This window comes from Chelmon rostratus, chromosome 15 (assembly GCF_017976325.1).
Source record: "Chelmon rostratus isolate fCheRos1 chromosome 15, fCheRos1.pri, whole genome shotgun sequence".
Classification (NCBI taxonomy): domain Eukaryota; kingdom Metazoa; phylum Chordata; class Actinopteri; order Chaetodontiformes; family Chaetodontidae; genus Chelmon; species Chelmon rostratus.
In genome coordinates, this window is record NC_055672.1 from 26,456,226 (window position 1) to 26,476,297 (window position 20,072).

The window sequence follows — 20,072 nt, forward strand, 5'->3', positions numbered from 1 at the left end:
TGAAGGGGCCCTGTGTAGGGACAGTACTATATTCATTTCATGTTTTTTTCAGCAGACCACAATGTCAGATATTGTCTGTCACATATGCACCTCACTAACATGTTGTTGGCTCATTCACTAAGTACCACTGACCTGAATCCTCATCCTGACTGTCCTGCTCCTTCATTGTTAAGCATCTGACCCAGATGACAAAGGATTTCATGTCAATGCTGCAGTACTTGAGCTCAGATTATTTCTGTGCAAAGAGTCAGCCTTTAATCTTCGTGTATGATTAGAAACAGTCTTGAATCCAAAGCGTGTGTACATACAACACTGAAACACTTGGGCTCATCATTCACTCCCACTCAGTCCTCTCCACTAATCCCACCTGTGGCACACACACATCTAATGATTTTCTGTATAAATGCACATTCTCATCCCACACGATGAAGGCTGATCTGCACATCTGTAATGACACTACTGTGCACTGTATGACATTCTTTACATTTACCCTTGATCAACTCAAGCAGTGGTACAAAGTAGTGCAGTATGAGTTCAGTATAGTGAAGTACTTGTACCTTACTTGAATATTTCCATTTCCTGCCGCATACTTACACTCCACTACATGTCAGAAGCAAATATTGTACATGTACATTCACTGCATTTGTCCTTCACAGATCAGGATTTTATATAAAAAACATATGATCCATTGATGAAATAAAATGCATTGTTGAAATTGAAGCCAATGCTTCCCAGCCTGTTTGGCTTATGTCTGGTAGGGGTTGTAAGTAGCTCCACCAGAAACACATTTCCCCTCTAAATTGCTCTGATTGTTTCATTTAAGTAACAATTTGAGGCCAGAAGAAGTAAAAGTATTATTACACAAAAAGGCAACAAATTAGAGAAAAAAAACTTCTTTCTTCTTTCCTAACACATTGTTCATCTAACAGTCCCTCAGATTAATCTTGTGACATGAGCCCAAGGTTAAAAACCACTGGACTAAACTAATTGTAATACTTAACCAAGTTCCCCTCAAGCCACTACAACAGCTAACACACAGAGACACACTATGTCTCTCTGACTCCTTCAAACTGACACATTCAGCCTACAAACAGTGGCTTACAGAACAGCCTTTTTCATTTCATTACACTGAAATCGTCTCAGAGAAATTATTAAAGGGGTAAACATGATTACTGTCTGGATTATATTCACTGGTAGAGGCCTTTTGTTGTCCACACTGTTCTATGTTCTTGTTCGACACAGACCTCTTATAGAAGTGGTTGGGGTGGAGGTGGACGTAGCAGAGACTGGGGTTTGGATCTAATGTCCTGTGTGTGGTTTCGTCTGTACAACAAAAAAACTTTAATTATGGTTTGTGAGATTGTGGTTTTGGTTAATTATTGAAAAAAGTGTGCATGTCCTGCATTGTGCTTCAAATCACTGCTGACTTTCAAAATTTAACCAAACCCTCATTTCCTCTGCATGGTATGACTCCGGTTACTTTTCTCGATTTTGTTTTCCACTGCAGACAGCACCCCCTCGGTGTTGGCGGGATTCTTATCTGATCGTCATAGAGATACTGGGTAAAACTGCTGTGATCATCTTCAGCGTGACACAAACACAGAAACACAGGAATAATGGAGTATATCGAACAGACGGCTGTCTGTCACAGCAAAGACTAACTGTTTCACAGAATGGGAAACACTACATCAGGGCTCAGATACTGAGACGAGTCATTTTGCTCTGTGCAGCACAAGTGACGATTCTCTTTCTCTCTCTCTGGAACCTCGATCAAGGCGATACCAAAAAATTCTACCGGCTACCAGGTCCAATGGAAAACCGAAAAAGAACAGCTGAACCATGCAACAGAAATAGGGCACAAGACCATCATCTTTCCCCAACTATAACCACGTCCTGTGAGTGCCTCAATAGGACCACAAAAACATAATGGAAAGCATAGAAAAATCTGAGTTAGCAAACGTAAAAAACACTGAAACATAAAGTCAGTGTAACACATTTACACTAATCCTGAGTCACTGTGAATAAAATTTGAATTGCCAGAATAGAAAGTGTAGCACAAGCAAGACTATTGTAAGGATACCGTAAATGGGGGATGACTAATTAAAGGCTAACAAATGATCTAACAAATAAAATTCTTAAAAATGTTAAAGCATGTGTCCAGTAGGACTGAAAAAAGAAGCTCTAGTGTTTGCTGCTGTTAAAACACTTATTCAGTGTGATTAATTCCACATGAGGCTGGCTTTTGTTTGTTCAGTTACAGGTTCTCTCAGAAAAGAAGCGCATGGTCCAGTTCCATGGGTTTTACCTGATCCTCCATAGAGCCTGCGGACGTCAGTTGCTCCCTGTTGTAGCACGAAGTTGCATCCATTGAAAATCCAAAAAGGCGTTTCAAAGAGTTGGGAGCTGTGTTTGTGGTGTGTAAGAGGATGATGATGCTGCTGCAACAGCAGCAGGCTGGCTACTCAGTGTGTGAAGATGTGCCGAGAGGATGCCAGCTGTTGTACTGCACTACAGCTTAGAGAGAGAGAGAGAGAGAATGTAGTACATATACCCACAATAATACCTTTATCCCTCCATTGACATGTGCATGCACATGGTAGTGTAAAAAGGTTTAATCGTGTTTATGAGCAGTTCATCTCTGATGTGAAAATTACAGAAAAAAGTGTCAGCTGACTTCTAGCTTGTCTGGGAAATAGCATGCTCTGAATCTCCAGGACACACACACACACACACACACACACACACACACACTGTGCTGGTGTAGGCCTGCATGTCTTTGGTGAATCTTTCTGAAATATCTGTGAGGATTAGGATCACGACGCCCAGATCAAATCTCTGACTTACCCTGCCGTTCTGGAAAAGTTGCCATTTAAACCTGAGCTTTTGTCGCACGTGATAACGAAACAGAATCGAGAAAAAAATTCCCAGTTAAATTGAAATCCGAGTCAGGTCATAGTACTGTATAATGACAGCTGGGTTACACACTGTGTGGTTATTATCAAGCATGAAATCCACCGCTCAGATCATCAGAGGCTTTATTATGTGACAAGCTGGTACACATTTGTTCTTGATCCAGATAGTGCTGGTCCTGATTCAGGACTGGTACAGTAAGTTGCCTCTCTTCTCTCTGTCACTGTGTGTGACCTCGTGAGTGTTATTTTGTAAACATGCATTAGAAGTTCCATTTTATTCAGTTTGGGACCCAAAGCTTCAACTATAGTCACTGAGAACGCCAAGTCACCAGCCTAAAGTGCAGAACTGGCGGCACTAGTTATTATTTTCATTACAATATCATAACGTTAACGCGCCACACTACTCTTGCTTCATCACTGCAGCTCAGGCTTAGTTCACACTAAGACATTTTCATGTTAAAACTTGTGGTGTTTAAAGAGGCAGTAGACTGTCAGGACAAAACAGGACAAAAATGATGAGGCAGGGAAACATGACTGTCATTCACAGAATCCTCCCAGATTATGCAAATTTTATAAAAACACTGTCAGCAGGATTGTGTTTTGTCTTTATTTTACATCATTGTGATACACTGCGCTGCATTTTCAACGTAGTCTTGTGTCTTTCTAAATAAAGACAACTCAAATCCTCCACGTATCAGAACACATTTGTTAATTGCAATTGCAAATGATGCTTATAGTCTAATAGCCTACATATGCAGGCACTCTTTGAGTTGGGCTATTCTTTAAGCGTTTCTCTTTAATGTATTCTTACTGTACTAATTTACAATAGCTTTGCTGCACTGCTAAATGCTAACAGATAGATAATGATTTAGCATATATGACTGCTAAATAACATGTAGCTGAATACATGACCAGCAGGCTAACCAAAGCTATCATTCACTATGAAACTTTTAAACACTGATACTCAAACAGTTCCATTATTTACACACACACACACACACACAATAGCTTGCCTCCAGTGCATGTAGCCAGTAGCAGCATGATGAAATGCAGAATTTAAATGCACAACAGCTGCAGGCATAGAGGTCAGCAATGGCTGTAATTCATTATCCCTGTTGAATCAACTGCTGGTAGTTAAGGCTCTCTCTTTATTCATCCATGCTCAAGGCTGATGTAATTTGCTTTTCTCTGGAAAAGGGTCGCATGAGAGATGAGTGACGAATCAGGGAAGGATATGTCATGGCTGATAAGACCCAATCTGGAAGCAAACGTGGGTGCCACATCATCGTTCATCTGTTTCTGCCCGTCCAGACTGTGGTGTGGATGCTGGGGGAGGCAACCACATCTTTTACAATGTCAACACAAGTCTTGTTTTCAGATTTTGTTTGCTGTGATATGCTGTTTGCTGCCATATGGTTTTAAAATTCTGACATTCAAATTCAAATAACTCCCATTTTAACACCAGAGCTCAACTGGAATTAAACAACAATTTCCCCAATACCTGAGAAAATAAGCAATTTCTGATAGTTAGGATTGTTGTCGGAGCCTTAACTAGCTACGAGTTCCTAATACAGGCCTGAAACTTTTGTCATTTTTTCTGTGGTTTTGTTTTACATCTCTGTTATGTCTCATCAAATCTGTTAATGTGTTTTGTTCACGAGCGTAATGTCACTTCCTGTTTTATTGTGAAACCTTACTCTCCTCTCGTTTCAGGCCCTTGACTTCCCGGTGTGTTTCCCGCCTGTATGATTGTCTACCCCGCCCTAATTGTCTCCACCTGTTCATTGTTACCTCGTGTATATATAGTCTGCGTCTCCCTCTGTCCTGTGCCAGATTGTCTTGTGCCGTGTCTTGTACTGCCTTGCTGTCTAGCTTTCATGATCCTTGTCTACTGATTACCTTGTAAGTCTCGTCTGTAGTATAGAGTTATATCTTTTGTTTGATACTTTGCCTTAGTGTTTAGTCTTGCCTTGCGCCTTTTGTTTGTACTTTGTTTATCAGCCATAGTGCCTAGTTTTGCCTTGAGCCTTTTGTTTGTTACTTTTCTCATAGTCCTTTGTGCCAAAGTTATTTTGCTATTTTCCACCATTATCATCCTTAGCGCTTTTTGTTGTACTTTGATTATCTTGCCTTATTTAGTTGTATTACATCCTGAGCGATTTCTGTTAATAAATTATTCTTATTTTGAAAATCTCGCTGCTGTGTGGGTCTGTGTTCTTGAGTCCAAAAACCTCATGCCTCTGGGCTTGTCAATCTCATGTTATGCATTATCTTCATTTTCATCTTTATTCCAATTTACTTTTCCTATTATAATCAAGTGGGTTTTATTCTCCATCTAATTCTACGTGTGTTTTTTATCCCTGTTTTTATGTCCATTCTGTTTTCTCTCTGTGGAGCACTCATTTGGTCCATATCTAGACACAAATTTGATGCCTCGTTAAAGTAATTTCTAACAGGTATAGAGGGTGAAGAGAATTTGTTTCTTAGGTGCAAAATTTGATCACAGTGAAAAAGCAAAAAGAGATATCTCTGTTTTGATTTAGGCAGATGGTATTAGCACCCAGGTGCCCGCAGTCAGTAACACTATTTGCACCCAAACCATGATTTCCTTAACCTAGTTTTGCTGCATAATTAACCAAACTGCAGCTAAAAACTGAAAGTATTAAGTCATCTAAGACTGGAAATTACTCCTCTGGGTCCTGTGTCCTGTGTTTTACCTGTTTATCCACCACAAACTCCTCCCCCTGTGTGGACTTGGTCACTGTTTATATCAAGTCACCTGGTGACGGGTGTAAAAAGCCAAATGTTGTGTGACTATTTTCACCTGGCTGTAAATAGACTCTGGGTTTAATTTAGGCAGTCATCTTTTGATACCTTGGCAGCTAAATTAAGCTAATAACCAGCGGTACTGATAAATACTAAACCATGATGATGGTGATTTTCAAGTTGTAGAAGTGGTTCTAATGTCACATTACTGGTGCCCCACCAAGTGGTGAGGCTAAACTCATCTTACAAAGGTGTTTTTTGATTTTGGAGTGGTGTGTGTGCGCCTTATTCACAATTCTATTTTTTCATGAAGGAGTGACTCTCAGGCTTTTTCCGAGGCATGAGATTTGAGAGATTTATTTGGGAGATGAGACTATGTTGGCAACCCACTATAATAATAGCCAAAGATATTGAGTTGATTTTAGCATTGAGGTACAATGACATTCATTATTTTGCATAGGCATACTACCTTAAACTTATTATTGGGACAGATGTGAAGTTATTGAATAGATAATTGAATTAGACGTGAAATGAAACTTGACCCATTGGTAATCATGAGAAAGTGTCAGCTACACAGAGACACAGGTCCCTGTGTCCACAGCAGTCACTCAGCTGCCTGCATGTGCGTGGTGAATAAAGTGCTTCGAGAAGCCAGTCGTGGGTACATCAAACCCTGTCTGCCTACCTCACATGACCCCCTTCAAGTTTGCATATCGCCCCAACTGGTCCACAGGGGATAATGTTTACTCTCCCCTCCGCCGAGCCCTGTCACCCCTGGATAACAAGATCATCCCTGTTAGAATGCTGTTAATGGATTTTACTCCACATTCGATACAGTCTGAAGAGCGCCAGCCCCCCTACCACCCTCACCTATGATGTCCACCTTCTACAGAGGTCCCATCAAGAGCATCCTGACCAGCTGCAACAACCCAGACCCCCTACAGAGGAAAGTGAAGTCAGCAGATTGCATCAATGGCACCTCTCTCCTCTGTCCATTAAAATTCAACTAAACACTGCACAAAGAGGACCTCCGGGATCAAGACCCCTCCCACACACTCTTCACCCTGCTGCCATCTGGAATTAGGTACCAGAGCATCCAGATGAGACCCTCCAGAGTCAGGAATAGTTTCTTCCAGGCTGTGAGACTCCTTAACACCCTGTGGCCCCCAATCTCATCATAAAAAGTAAAGACCCATGGAGCTACACACACACACACACACACACATATATATATACATATATATATATATGCATTTCATACAAGAACTACCAAGAAATAAAGTGAAAAATATATATTGCCACAAAAGAAACTATAAAAAATATACTGCCAAAATTTCAATGAGAATTTCACAGTTTCAACAGAAATTGCACATGGATTGAAACTGCACATGGTGGGTACAGACAGGTTTAGGACAGTGTTTAATCTATTATACAGTAATATATATATATATATATATATGTGTGTGTGTGTGTGTGTGTGTGTGTGTATGTGTGTGTCACAGTAGAAAAAAGTATAAATGCACTAGTTGAGTACTTAAAGAGAATGAAAAAGTAATATTGCAAAAGATATTTGGTGTATGTGATTGCAGGCTGAAGTAAAAATGAATCCCACATTAGTTGAAAACAGTGTGAATATGGACCCAGTGCAACATTCAGGAACGCTGGAGCTGAACACTCTGACAGCTGTTGTTCAAAATAAATGCCCTGGATGGGAATATACAACGACTTGCACTTTGAAAAGCGTGTTTCTAAAATCCAAACACAGAATATTATCGGAAATAGAATTTGTTAAAAAAGAAGAGAGAGAATACAATATGTGTCCACATATCCTCCCATGCTGCCTATATCGTAAAATAACATAGATGTCTTAAAAACTCACAAAACCCATTTCAGACAAACTAGCCTGCAATGTTAAATGTGTAGATTTTAGCTGAAATTGTCACTCTCAAGTGACACAGTTAGTCATGATGTAAAATCGGTCATAAATACCACCCTGAATAAAAAGCCCATGCATGCAAACAGAGGATTTCACAAGTGGCACGTGTTTACTTTTAGTCTGAACACAAAATCTCTTTACTTTACTACTTTATTACTACTATTCTGGCGGACTTTATTCGACCAATCTGAAAACTGTGAAATATCTTGAATACGTCACTATTAAAGATAACAGACACAATAAAAGTCCAGTAACATTCTTTAAGTAGCCTGATGAGCATTTATGGTACCCTGCACATGAAGCACAGAGACAGAGATAGCCTTTATTATACTAGTCCCACAGAGGCAGCAGACACTTTGTTCAATTAGCCTGGGTTGTAAATCCCTGCAGTTTATATAGAGGCCTACTTGAATAGAAGGTGTGTTTTGTAGTCACAGTTTGCACTGCTCTGCCGCCTGAAGTGTCTCTCTGTGGGTCACGGGAGCAGTCTCATGATAAAGACACACCAGTGGTGCATCTCACAGTAAAAGAAATGCACTCGGCCGCCTATGTCACCAGCTGACTTATGATATCATCAGGGAGTAAATACCATAACAAGTAGGTTCCAAAGGTTAAGTGATATTTAATTTGCATCTGCACTGTTTGCCAAATTATAGCCTAACTTTGCCCAACTATGACACAAGCTTTTAACTTTTGAATGAATGAATATATGGTAAAAAAAAAAAAAAAAAAGAACCCAAAAAATGATTTGGGTGTTTAATCTTTGCGATTTTTCAACCAGTTCCCTTGAAAATAAATACAATGCTGGTGGATTCAAGTAACACAGTGAACATGACTGACATCTGCTGGTGACATGAATGTAGTGCTGTCACATGAGGCAGCTGCTCATTATGTCATCTGTGAGTCTTCATATTTTACAATAATAAGACATAGCTGAGCCTGGGAAACATTTCTTATATGTATGGTTGTATATTGATTAGCTAGTGGAAATCTGAATGGTTGGTTATCCTCGTTTTGTCCACATTCTGTGTTTTTGTTGTTGATCGTTCACACACAATACTTTGGAACTCGTTCTAATGCAGTGAAGTTACAAAAGTAAGATAAATGAATTCTTTGCAGGACATGATATGCATTTTTGCATCTGTGTACTTTATGTTCGAAAGTTAGAAAGGACTGGAAAACCTGCAGGATCTTGTCTGGCTCTCTCATTTCTCATCAGAATATATTGAATCAAAGCTGAATCTATAATGTATGAACACAACACGTAATGTATTCATGTTTTATGTGACTTATTAAAAACATATAAGCCTAACTACCTAAAAAGTACAGAAGTAAAAATGTTGATGTCATATTGGTATATGTTTCATTAAATTCTGTTTCATTCTAATGTTTTCACACGTACATTATCTTCAGAATCTTCAAGATTCTTTATTCTTTATTGTCATTGAGCATGACATGTCAATGAAATTTTCATTGCAACCCCCATGTTAGAAACAAGATAATAAGAAAGATTAGAAAGAATAAAATTAAGATAACTACAATAAAATAAACCAACATGCAATAAAAATATTCCAGAAAGAAGATATACTAAGGCAATAAAATATACTAAACAATAAAACATGCCAGTGAAATGTGCTAACAGTATAAGATATACAAACAGAATAAAATATACCAGTGGAATGTCCTACAGCCTACAGGCTGAAATCCTACATTCAGACTGGAGGAAAGCACATTACAAGATCTGGACTATACAGGTTTGGTATACTGCGCATCCTGTTTACAACAATCAGTTCATCTGTCTAAATGGCATTGGTATTTTACCATCACACATGACTGTGGAGACTACAGGGCTGCTATGGGTTCTCTGCCTTGTTGTTAATCTTACAGGTCTAAGCCGGCTGTTCGCTGCTTTCACACCTAAAATTTGAAGGGTCCTCAGTATGACCAATCATTTTCTCTCTGTTAATGCAACTCAGCACAAGTCTTAATTCATTCAGACTTTCACTGCTAGAGCCACACCAGTCCAGTCCTGCGACCGTTTCCGCCAGTGAAACTTCATCTAAACTGAGCCATTGTGTTCTGTTAGTCAGCCACGTGGACTATAACTAGCTATAACTAACACTTAACAAGTGCTGCTGTCTTGATGATCTAACCAAAATGTTTTCCTTCGATCGACGAATTAAAACAAGTCACTGTCTTTAGGGAATTTGAAAAATTTAGCTTGCAGTTTCACAGCTTCTTCTTTGGAGAAGAAAGGCAGGATTGAATTTCTGTTTGAGGAATATGGAGATAATTCTTTAATGAAAGCTTGTCTGATTGCAATATTAGGGAGTTTTGGATTGGAAATATTGTGTCCATCCACCAAAAGCGAAGGGAGAGTTGGGTTTACATCACCTTGTAACAGATTATAGGACATTATGATTACAGATTGTGGGATTGCTTTGATAATGTTGTCATATTGACGTCTATTATTTAAATTACATTTTGAACAAAAATCCTCCAAATTAATAAGTTTCCATGTAGATGCATCACCGACCATATACCTTTCTGTAACCAATCCTTGTAGAAAAGTGATTTATTCTTAATGTCATTTACATCATTTTCCAATATTTTAAGACCTGTCTATGAAAGGCTGATAGTTTGATGGGGAGCATGTTTAAATCATAGTCACTCCTAAGGAGCAGATTAATGGCTCCTAATTTCGTGAAAATATGGTTTGGAATGTGAAACCAAAGGCTCTTTTCATTCTTTAATAATGATCTTAGCCAGTTAATTTTAATAGTGCCATTGAAACTTTCTATATCGATGGCTTTTAGGTCTCCTTCCTCATAGTCTTTAATTATGATTCCTTTTTTAATGTACAGTGTGTTTTCCTTTTCCAAATGTAATTAAAATTAGCCTGGTTTATAGATTTTATTGCACTTTTGGAGAGTGATAGTGAATAGGCCGGGTAAATGAATCTTGAGAGACATTCCATTTTTGTGAGGAAAATTCTGCCAAGAATAGAGATGTCTCTTTGGGACCAGAGATTCAAATATGACTTGCATTTTTTTTTTTAATGTATTTTTATGTCTTTAGTGATATGTATACCAAGATGTTTACTTTTAATCCAGAAGCCTTAGAGAAGAATTGGATTGTTTGGAGGACTCTGGGTATTTGGTCACTATTCTTCATAAATATGGTTGTATCATCTGCCAGTTGGCTAATTGTCAATTGTTTACCTAACACTGTCAACTTCTCAAAGTCTGTGTTTTTTCTAAGAATTGAGAGCATTTCTGCTGCTGTGATAAATAAGAGAGGAGAAACTGGACATCCTTGCTTTATTCCTTTATTAATTGAAAATCTAGGGCACGTCCCTTGTGGCAATAAAATTGTGCTATTAGCATCTTTATAGAATAGTTTAACCATACTAATTATTTTTTCTCCAAAACCAAGAAGTTCTAAGGCACCAAGGCCTATTTGCATAGATGTGAGTTAAAATTTTATAATCATTATTGAGCAGGGTTATGGGTCTGAGATTGTCAATTAGTATGTGATCTTAGCCAGGTTTAGGGATGAGAGTGATAATTCCTTGTTTCATAGTAGTTGGAAGAGTTTGGGATTCAGAAATTTCTTTTAACATGTTAAACATAAGGTCTTTAATGTACTGCCAGAAATGTCTATAAAAATTGCTAGTTAAGCCGTCTGAGCCTGGAGATTTATCTAAAGCTAAGCTCTTCATGGCTTTTTCCACTTCACCCATATTGATGTCTGTCTCACAGATGCTTTTAAAGCTTTCATCAATTCTGGGGATCCATTCCTTAACATGCTCAAAGAAAGTTTCAGCATCCGAGGATGAGTAAGAGGAGGAGTATAACATACTGAAGAATTGGAGGATTTCCTTTGAGATTAATTTAGGGTCGCTACATTGGCTTGGTTATCTATCAGTAGCGTTTTTATTGTATTCCGCTCTTGCCTCTTTTTTTCCAGTCTACAAAAGTACGCTGAGCTCCTCTCTCCCTCCTCTATCCACTTTGCCCTTGACCTAATATATGCACCTTTGGCTTTAGAGATGTAAACATTATCTAATGTTGATTGTAAAAGTATACATTTTTGTTTGTTATTGTCAGTTAAAGAAGGTTTATTACAGATGCAGTTTATTTCCTTAATGATTTCCAGCTCTTTTTTTCTTATTATCCCTGTTTAATCATTTACTATATGAAATTGAGATTTGGCGTATTTTATATTTCAGGTATTCCCATTTGTCTTTATAATATGTAAAGTTAGAATCTTTAGTTACATAATCATTTGTTGCAATTATTTCTTGACAAGTGTTTGTAGATACAAAATTGAGTTTGACCATGCAATGGTCAGTTAGTGGTGCGGCAGAGATTGTGGAAGTCGATTGTAGTCCAGGCCTATTATCAGAGACCAACCAAAAGTCAATTCTTGATTCGGCTGAGCCATCAGGTTTAAACCATGTGTAGCTCTGGGAATTTGGATTATTGTTCCGCCATGTATCTTTCAGGTTAAACAAACTACAAAATTCAAGCAAAACAGGATTATAATGGTGATTTTGATATTTAGAAGGAGACCTATCGAGCCATTCGTCCAGCACCATATTAAAATTACCTCTAAATATTAAGTTCCCAGTCGGGTACCTGTGACATAACTCTCTTATCGTTATTGTTACTTTGGAAAACATGTTTTTGTTTCGGTTGAAGTTGTTGTACCCATAAATATTACCTACGATCATGAATTCACATTCAACTTCAAGTACACAAATTATCCAGTGACCCAAAGGATCCTGTTTTGTGGCCAGAGTTACTGACCTGTTCGCACCATGACTGAAATAGATTTGATCTCCCCATTGATTTGACCAAAATTTTTCATCCAAATCATTTGAATGTGTTTCTTGTAGAAGAAAACATTGAGCTTTTTCATTCCTACAAAAAAGGAAGGTTGATTTTCTTTTAATAGAATCTCTCAGACCCCTAACATTAAGTGAAACAAATAAAAGATTTAGACTAGGAAAAGACATAAGAAGAGAAAGTAATATAAAAATAAATAACTCTCAAGGAGAGAATTTAACAGATAAAGTGCTTGACGTAAAATAACTAAATATGCTCCTTATTTCTTTCAAGGCCATTTGACAGTCATTTAAATTAAATGTACTGATTGAGCTATTCAAAGAGGCTAAGGGAGAAAAAGCAACAAATAGAATAATAATAATAATAATCCAGTACCTCGCATTCAACACAAATTATCCAGAACCTGGGGCCTGTTGCACAAAAGTAGGATTCAGACATAAGTAGACACGGATTTATCAAGCCAGGTGAAACCAATCCTGGATAAGTTGCAGCACACAGCTCTTCAAATAGGGCCCGCAATCAATCACAGATTCACTGATTCACCATGGCATCTCGTGCAGCATACTTCTCCCCGGTGGAGCAGGAGATAATTATGGAAGCATATGAATAGGTGAAAGACCAAATTAAAAAAAAAAGGAAACACCGCCACTGCCGTAAAACAACGAGAGAAAGCGTGGCTAATCATTGCAGATCGCCTGAATGCGTAAGTATTGCACAAACACACACTCACGACTCCACTGAAACCATCACAATTACAATTCAAATACTTTTTTAACCCACAAGAACCCAGACCCATTTCTGCTTTTAGGAAAATTATGGAGGACATAAGACAGACTAAATAGACCACATATACTCATTTCTGACATTTTTTTCAAAACACCACCCCTACTGTCCAAGATCTCAAATGATGTGTCACATTGGGCATTGAGAACTTGGATTATTTCATGTTTTAGGAAAATTTGGACGTGTGACACCTGTGTCACTGTGGGTTCTTATGGGTTAACATCCCCAAAAACGTAGTCTGATTATGAAACAGCTGGAACTACCAGTGAAACTGACTGCAGATGTGAGTGAAATCATGTAATGCAGCTCTGTATTTGTTCCTCATGCTCCTCTGTTGTTTCATTCATTATGTGTGTGTGTCCTTTGTTAATTTTTTTTATTTTATTATTTTCAGATTAAACCTGGGCCCAAACGAACTTGGCAGCAAGTCAAGATAAAGTACAAGAACATCCTGCAGAACGGTAAGTGCCCTGACAAATATTATGCATGTACATACTTAGTACCCAGAGGGTGCGTGCTCACATATTAAAAAAAAAAAAAACCACAAGCAAGGCACGGGTGGTGGGTCACCACTAGCTGACCTAACCCCTCAGGTGCCCATGAGGAAGATTTTGTGAACAGGAAATCCTTTCACAGCATTCATGTTCGGGTGAACATGACTTTATGACATTAATGAACACTGTACATTGCTTGTGATGTGCATTGATTGGTTTAATAGTCTACATCTTATAATTTCAGATGGTCTGCAATGCTGACTACCTGATCAGCAAAGCCAGGCCACTCTGCCTGATGGCGCACGCTGCTGGGGGACAGAGGGTATGCCTGTGAGCTTTTTTGCCTCACATCTTACGCAGACCCTCAGGGAGCACAGCAGGCATATAACAATGTCCATGCCGGGACAAGGGCTCGGATCGAGATGACCTTTGGCCTCCTGAAGGCCCGCTTCCAATGTCTGCACCATCTGAGGGTCAGTCCAGACAGAGCATGCCATATTACTGTGGCTTGTGCTGTCCTCCATAATGTGGCTTGCCTGAGGAAGGAGAGGGCCCCCAGAGTGCCCTCAGATGACCTCTCATAGACATGATCATCTTTCACTGAGCAATGATTGAGGAGCTGTAATCACATTCACATGTAATCACAAGTCTTCTGTGTGTGTGTATCTCTGTAATCAAGTTACCTGTATGTGCGTGCATATGTGTGTGTGTGTGTTTGAGCCGACAAAATTATCTACATTTTAAAGTTTGAATGAAGTCTCTAGGAGAAAGTATAGCGAAGCAGCGGACAATTGAAAAAGGCTGAAATTTGAGGAAACAGCAGATATCAGAGGTAGTCAGTCCCTGATTAATAAATTCGTCCCAGCTGTGTTTCTGTGGCTTTCTCCTTGTCTGTCTCTGTTGATCACCTCAGCTGTCTGTGTCTGCTTCTCTCCTCTGCTTCATGTCTCTGTTAACATGAATTAATGAACTGAATCAATAAACATGAATGGAGCTAATGCTAACGGAGCTAACAGAGCTAACACTAACGGAGCTAACAGCTAACAGCGCTAATGCTAACAGAGCTAACGGTGCTAACAGCGCTAAGAGAGCTAACGGCGTTAACAAGGGGGAGGGGGGATGGGGTTTTCATTTCTGTGTGCGTGTGTTTATGTATCTGTCGTTGTGTGTGACTGCGTATGTGTGTGTCTTCATCTGTTTGTGTGTGTGTGTCTGCTTGAACTACACAAGCAGCCCAACCAGTTCCGACATGGAGATGTGTCTGGTGTGTCTGAATGGGTATGTGTGTGTGCGTGTGTAACTTCTGCCCCACCTGCTGATAATTACCTCTCTACCTCTCCCACTTTTTGCCTGTTCCTGTTCAGTTTTGACGTGCTTGTTTTTAATCATTTATTTAGCTGTTGGTTAGCCCTGGCTGGCCCCTATCATTCTCAGGCTGGTTGTCCTGCAGATGTGTGTGCGTGGGTTATTGACCGGTATGTGTGTAAATGACAGTTGCACCTGTTAACTCTTCCCTTGAAAAGCTACTTTTTTGCTGTCGGTTTCTTCAGAACAACTTGAGATTGTGACAAAACCGTAGCTGCTATCAAAAAACCGATTACACTGTGAGATGCGGACAAGTCTGGGCCAGATGTACGTGTGTTTTGTGTCCAGATATTCTTTAGAAAAATGACTAAATAGTCGATTTAAAAAGATACTGTCCGGCAGGCTGCGACTCAGAGAACAGGACTTTGTATTGTATGCATTGAGATTTGGGTTCTGCGCACCTCCTAAACAAACCCCCCCCGGGAGAGAACCTTACCTCCTACCAGAGTGTACTATAGATCATCGGACTCCCGAGACCTTCCTGAGTCCGACTATCTCCTCGTTTTATTCCTGAGACAACAACTTTTCTTTTTATGGCGATGTAAAGACAGGAGGCATTTCTGCTTTTCTCACAAAACAGCTCTGAATTTTTACATTGGAGTCAATGGGAGAGCAGGAGGGAGCTGGCTGCACAAAAAGCCTCACTATTTAAATTCAGTAAGTCTCTCGGCTTTTTCGAGGACATCACACGAAAGAGGACAAGTTTGTCTACAAAATGATCCCAAAATTATGTGTCTCCTATTCACCGTTTGGATTTTACGGCAATTTTAGAAACACATTTCAGGCGATTTCTCACCGGCTGTCTCACTCTAACTTATGACATCACCCACTCTAGGGGGAGAAATTCTGAGCATTTTTTGAGAAACTTTATGGTCTTCAGATGGTCATAGCTCGAAAACCGTAAGAGATATCAAAAATGTGCCGAGGTTCATTTTGAGCCGACAAAATCTACGTATCTACGTTTTAAAGTTTGAATGAAGTCTCTAGGAGAAAGTATGGCGAAGCAGCGGACAATAGAAAAAGGCTGAAATTTGAGGAAATTCACCATTCATTTCTTCTGGGTAATTTATCGCAGTTTTTCGCGTCGTAAGACGCGAAAAACTGCTTAAATTTGAGAAAAGTAATAGCACACCGATCCCGATGAAACCGCACATTTCATAGCTGTAGGAGCCAGTGACTCGGGACGTTGCCCCGTGTCCCTAATAAAGAAGAAAAAAAAAGTCACCTTCTTCAATTTATGTTGATCTCAGATTACATGAGCGAAAGGGAGTAGGAAGAAGTGAAAACTTATTAAACCCTACCCCTTAAGTACTATTACATTTTTATCAAAAAAAAACCCCCTCATGACTGAAACATCCTGATTCATCCTCAACCTATACATGACCCCTATATTCAGCAATTACGATAAATAACGTGTACAGTATGCAGACATTGACAGTTACATTATGTATAGAAAAAAGTGTTGTGATTCACAACACACACCCAAATACCTATTAGTCATGACTATATCTCACAAGAATCAATTCTTTATACCTTTTTTTAAACTGAATTATGTTAGATATTTGTTTTATCTCTACAAACACTTTGTTCCATAGTTTTACTCCACAGATCGTAACACAAAAACCTTTCAGTGTAGTGCGCACTTTAAGAATCTTAAACTTTAACTCACCCCTTAATTTATAACATCCCTCTCTTTCACAAAACAGTTTCTGAACATTACCTGGCAGTAAGTTATTCTTTGCTTTATACATTATTTGCATAGTATGCATAGTATAGTATTTGCATATATATATATATTTGTATGATCATAAATGTTTAAATAATGACAGTGGGTCTCGTTGAATGTGATAAGAATGTGTTGTGGGAGGTGGAATAAATATTGGTTTCCATTTGTGGTAACTGCTGACTGAGATAAGGGATTGAGATTGGAACTAGCTCCACAGGATATATCTCCATGGCAACTTATATCAAAACATATCCCACTTCCCCTTATCCCCTTTTGTGCAACCAGGTCAAGGATCCTAGTTTTTTGCAACAGGCCCCAGATGATGAGTTTGTAATAAGATTGGCTGTGTTTTGCCATTTACTTCAAAATAAAATGCATTGGAGCATTTAAAGGTGTTTATTTTTTCCATCCAATTTAATTGCAACAATGATTTCTACAATATATATATATATTTTATAAGAAAACGTAATTAAATTAGAGGAAAAAACAGTAATTGTAATAAATGAATACAACTCAACATATTTAGTTTTCAGCTTGTGTCTCGAGGCTACCATGTTTAAAGAGATTCAAGATGGCGGCTGGCGCTGGTCTGCTGCTGCCCAGCGCCGGCCGCCATCTTGGATCAGAGACAGCCAATCCGCTGGTCAGGACCGAAAACCAATCACCCAATCAGCTCTCCGCAATGCCACACATTAATTTGCATAAACCGGACAGCAGAAACATGAATCTGAGCTGTTTGTCAGACTCCGTTGGTTCCTTTCCAGATTCAATTGGACCGTGAGGTATTGCTGGACTCTCTGGGACGTGTTTACACGAGCTCTGGCGGCCACCGTTTAATACAGAAGAGCACCATAGTCCCAGAGAGGACATGAGCCTGTCCAAGCTGATGATGGAATTGCGCCAGATCTCTGTTGCTGGCTCGCGGTTTTTGGGGGAGAACTGGGAGAGCCCAAAAAAAAAAAAAAAAACAAACTGCTCGAGCCCAGGAGATCACCCGCACATGTACATGCACATGCGCACACACACAAACACGCGCACACACACATTCACACGCACACACACTCACACACACCCACACTATACATTTTTCAATGACTTAAATGAGCCTGCTCTGGCCTCTCACTGCGCAGCTGCTCTCAAAGGCCTTGTTGCAGAGCAACCGCCCCACACGTGCAGGCCAGCACACAGAAGAGCCCCATCTTCTCCAAGTCCCAAGTAGCCACAGAGCCAGAGACAAACTTTTACACTCCATCACTATATTTATTTACAAAAAGGAAATTAATCAACACAAACTTCAAGATAATTCAGAATACTTGGGACAATTTGATAAATGTGTAGTTCAAGCAGACGAAGACACACACATACGCAGTCACACACAATGACAGATACATACACAGACACACAGACAGACAAATGCATAATGAAAACCCCACCCCCCCGCCCCCTTGTAAGGGCTTGTAAGAGTGCACCAAAGCCAAAACAACAAACAAAACTATTCTAACTGGGAAGGATATAACTTGCCTAATAAAAACAAAGAAACCAAAAGACATAAGTCTTACCTCCCTAAACAAGCAAAACAGGAGAGAACAAACGGTTAAACCAAAAACTGCCAGTCCACCCCTACCAAGTAAACACGTCAATATGATTTTTACAATAGCCCAACAAAGTGTGGCCGCTTGGGAGAGGAGGGAGATGAGGAACGTGTGCTGCTGCCCAGTGCCATCCGCCATCCTGGATCTCTTTAAAGAGAGAGACAGCCAATCCGCTGGCCAGGACCGAAACCAATCTCCCAATCAATGCCACAGATTCATCTGCATAAACCGGACAGCAGAAACATATCATGGAAAACACAGAACACACCTTAAAGTAACAGAAATAAGGACTACAGTCGTAACAAATGTAAATCCACAAATGACAAAGAACCAGTAAGTGATTAACCATATAGAACCCTATGTATACAAAACATCAGAGAGTTGCCAGAACAAGCTGTCCCGTCTGAAAAACAGGCGTAGAAAGAAAAAGCAGCCACAAGGATGATAAAGGGCTCAGGAGAAATCCTGAAGGCAACAGTTGGATGACTAAATCTGCTATGCCAAGACGCCCACAGTAGAGGTCACTGTGTCACCACAAAGTTACAGCTCTCATTTTCCATTACTGGTGGCACCCCCACCTTAAAGACTTGACTAAATATTTCTAGTAGTCATGCGAAATTCTTTAAGTCCGAGGCGGCAGCTTTCTCTGAGTGATCTTCAGAGGATGATCTGGTGGCACAAGTGTCCACTGTTCCGTCTCTGTGCCTGAAGTGGAAGAAGTGGAGTACGCTGAAAAAATAAATAAAATAAAACATTGGTTCAACTTTTATAAAATGAAGCAATCAATCACATGAAATATTTCTTTTCAACTCAACCTGAAATGTTTTAGCTCCATGCAAACCACTTTTGAAGGTTGGAGGTTGGAGCAAAGTGATTTTTTGCTGTTGTCATGCCCTGTGGTACATGGACTACTGTCCTGATATAATATACTTTGGGGTTTCTGCCAAATAAATGCTGTTCAGATACCTGATCCTACCCCTTGTCTAACTGAGAATGAATCACATTACGTTTACCAATTAACCTACATTATGAGGCAGGTTACTTTTTCAAAACAAATGCTGGCCTAACCCTCATTTTTATTCCAATTTGGAGGCAATAAACACATCCATTTCTAAATCCTCTTTTCTTTTCTAACACGTGTTGCCATACATTGTGAATAGAGTGAAAAGAGGTAGAGTCATGAGTTGAGTTCACTATCCCTTTTTAGAATACTATAATTACATAATACTGTGACCATAAAAACCCAGAAAATACTGTGACAATATCGTACATCTCTTTCAAATATATAAAGATGAACAGTTTCCTTCAGCTAAATACCAGAGAGTGTGAATAATGCTACAACTCACAACAAACACATCACAAAACACAGGAAACTGCCTTCATCAAATGAATAATTTCACTTTGATTTCCCGCTGCCAGTTTATATTACATCCAAATAATAAAATAGCTTCAACCATAAATATTAAATAGAAAGTTTACTTTACATTAACAACCTCATACTTTTCAGCTACTGGAGTGAGAACAAATGCATTGAATGAAGAACAGTTTTGTTTTACATTTCTCACGGTCACTGTCAGAGGTGGAGGTAGCTGGGGACACACTGGGCTGGTCAGGGTTGACATTGACAGCCGGTGATCATGTGTAGCGT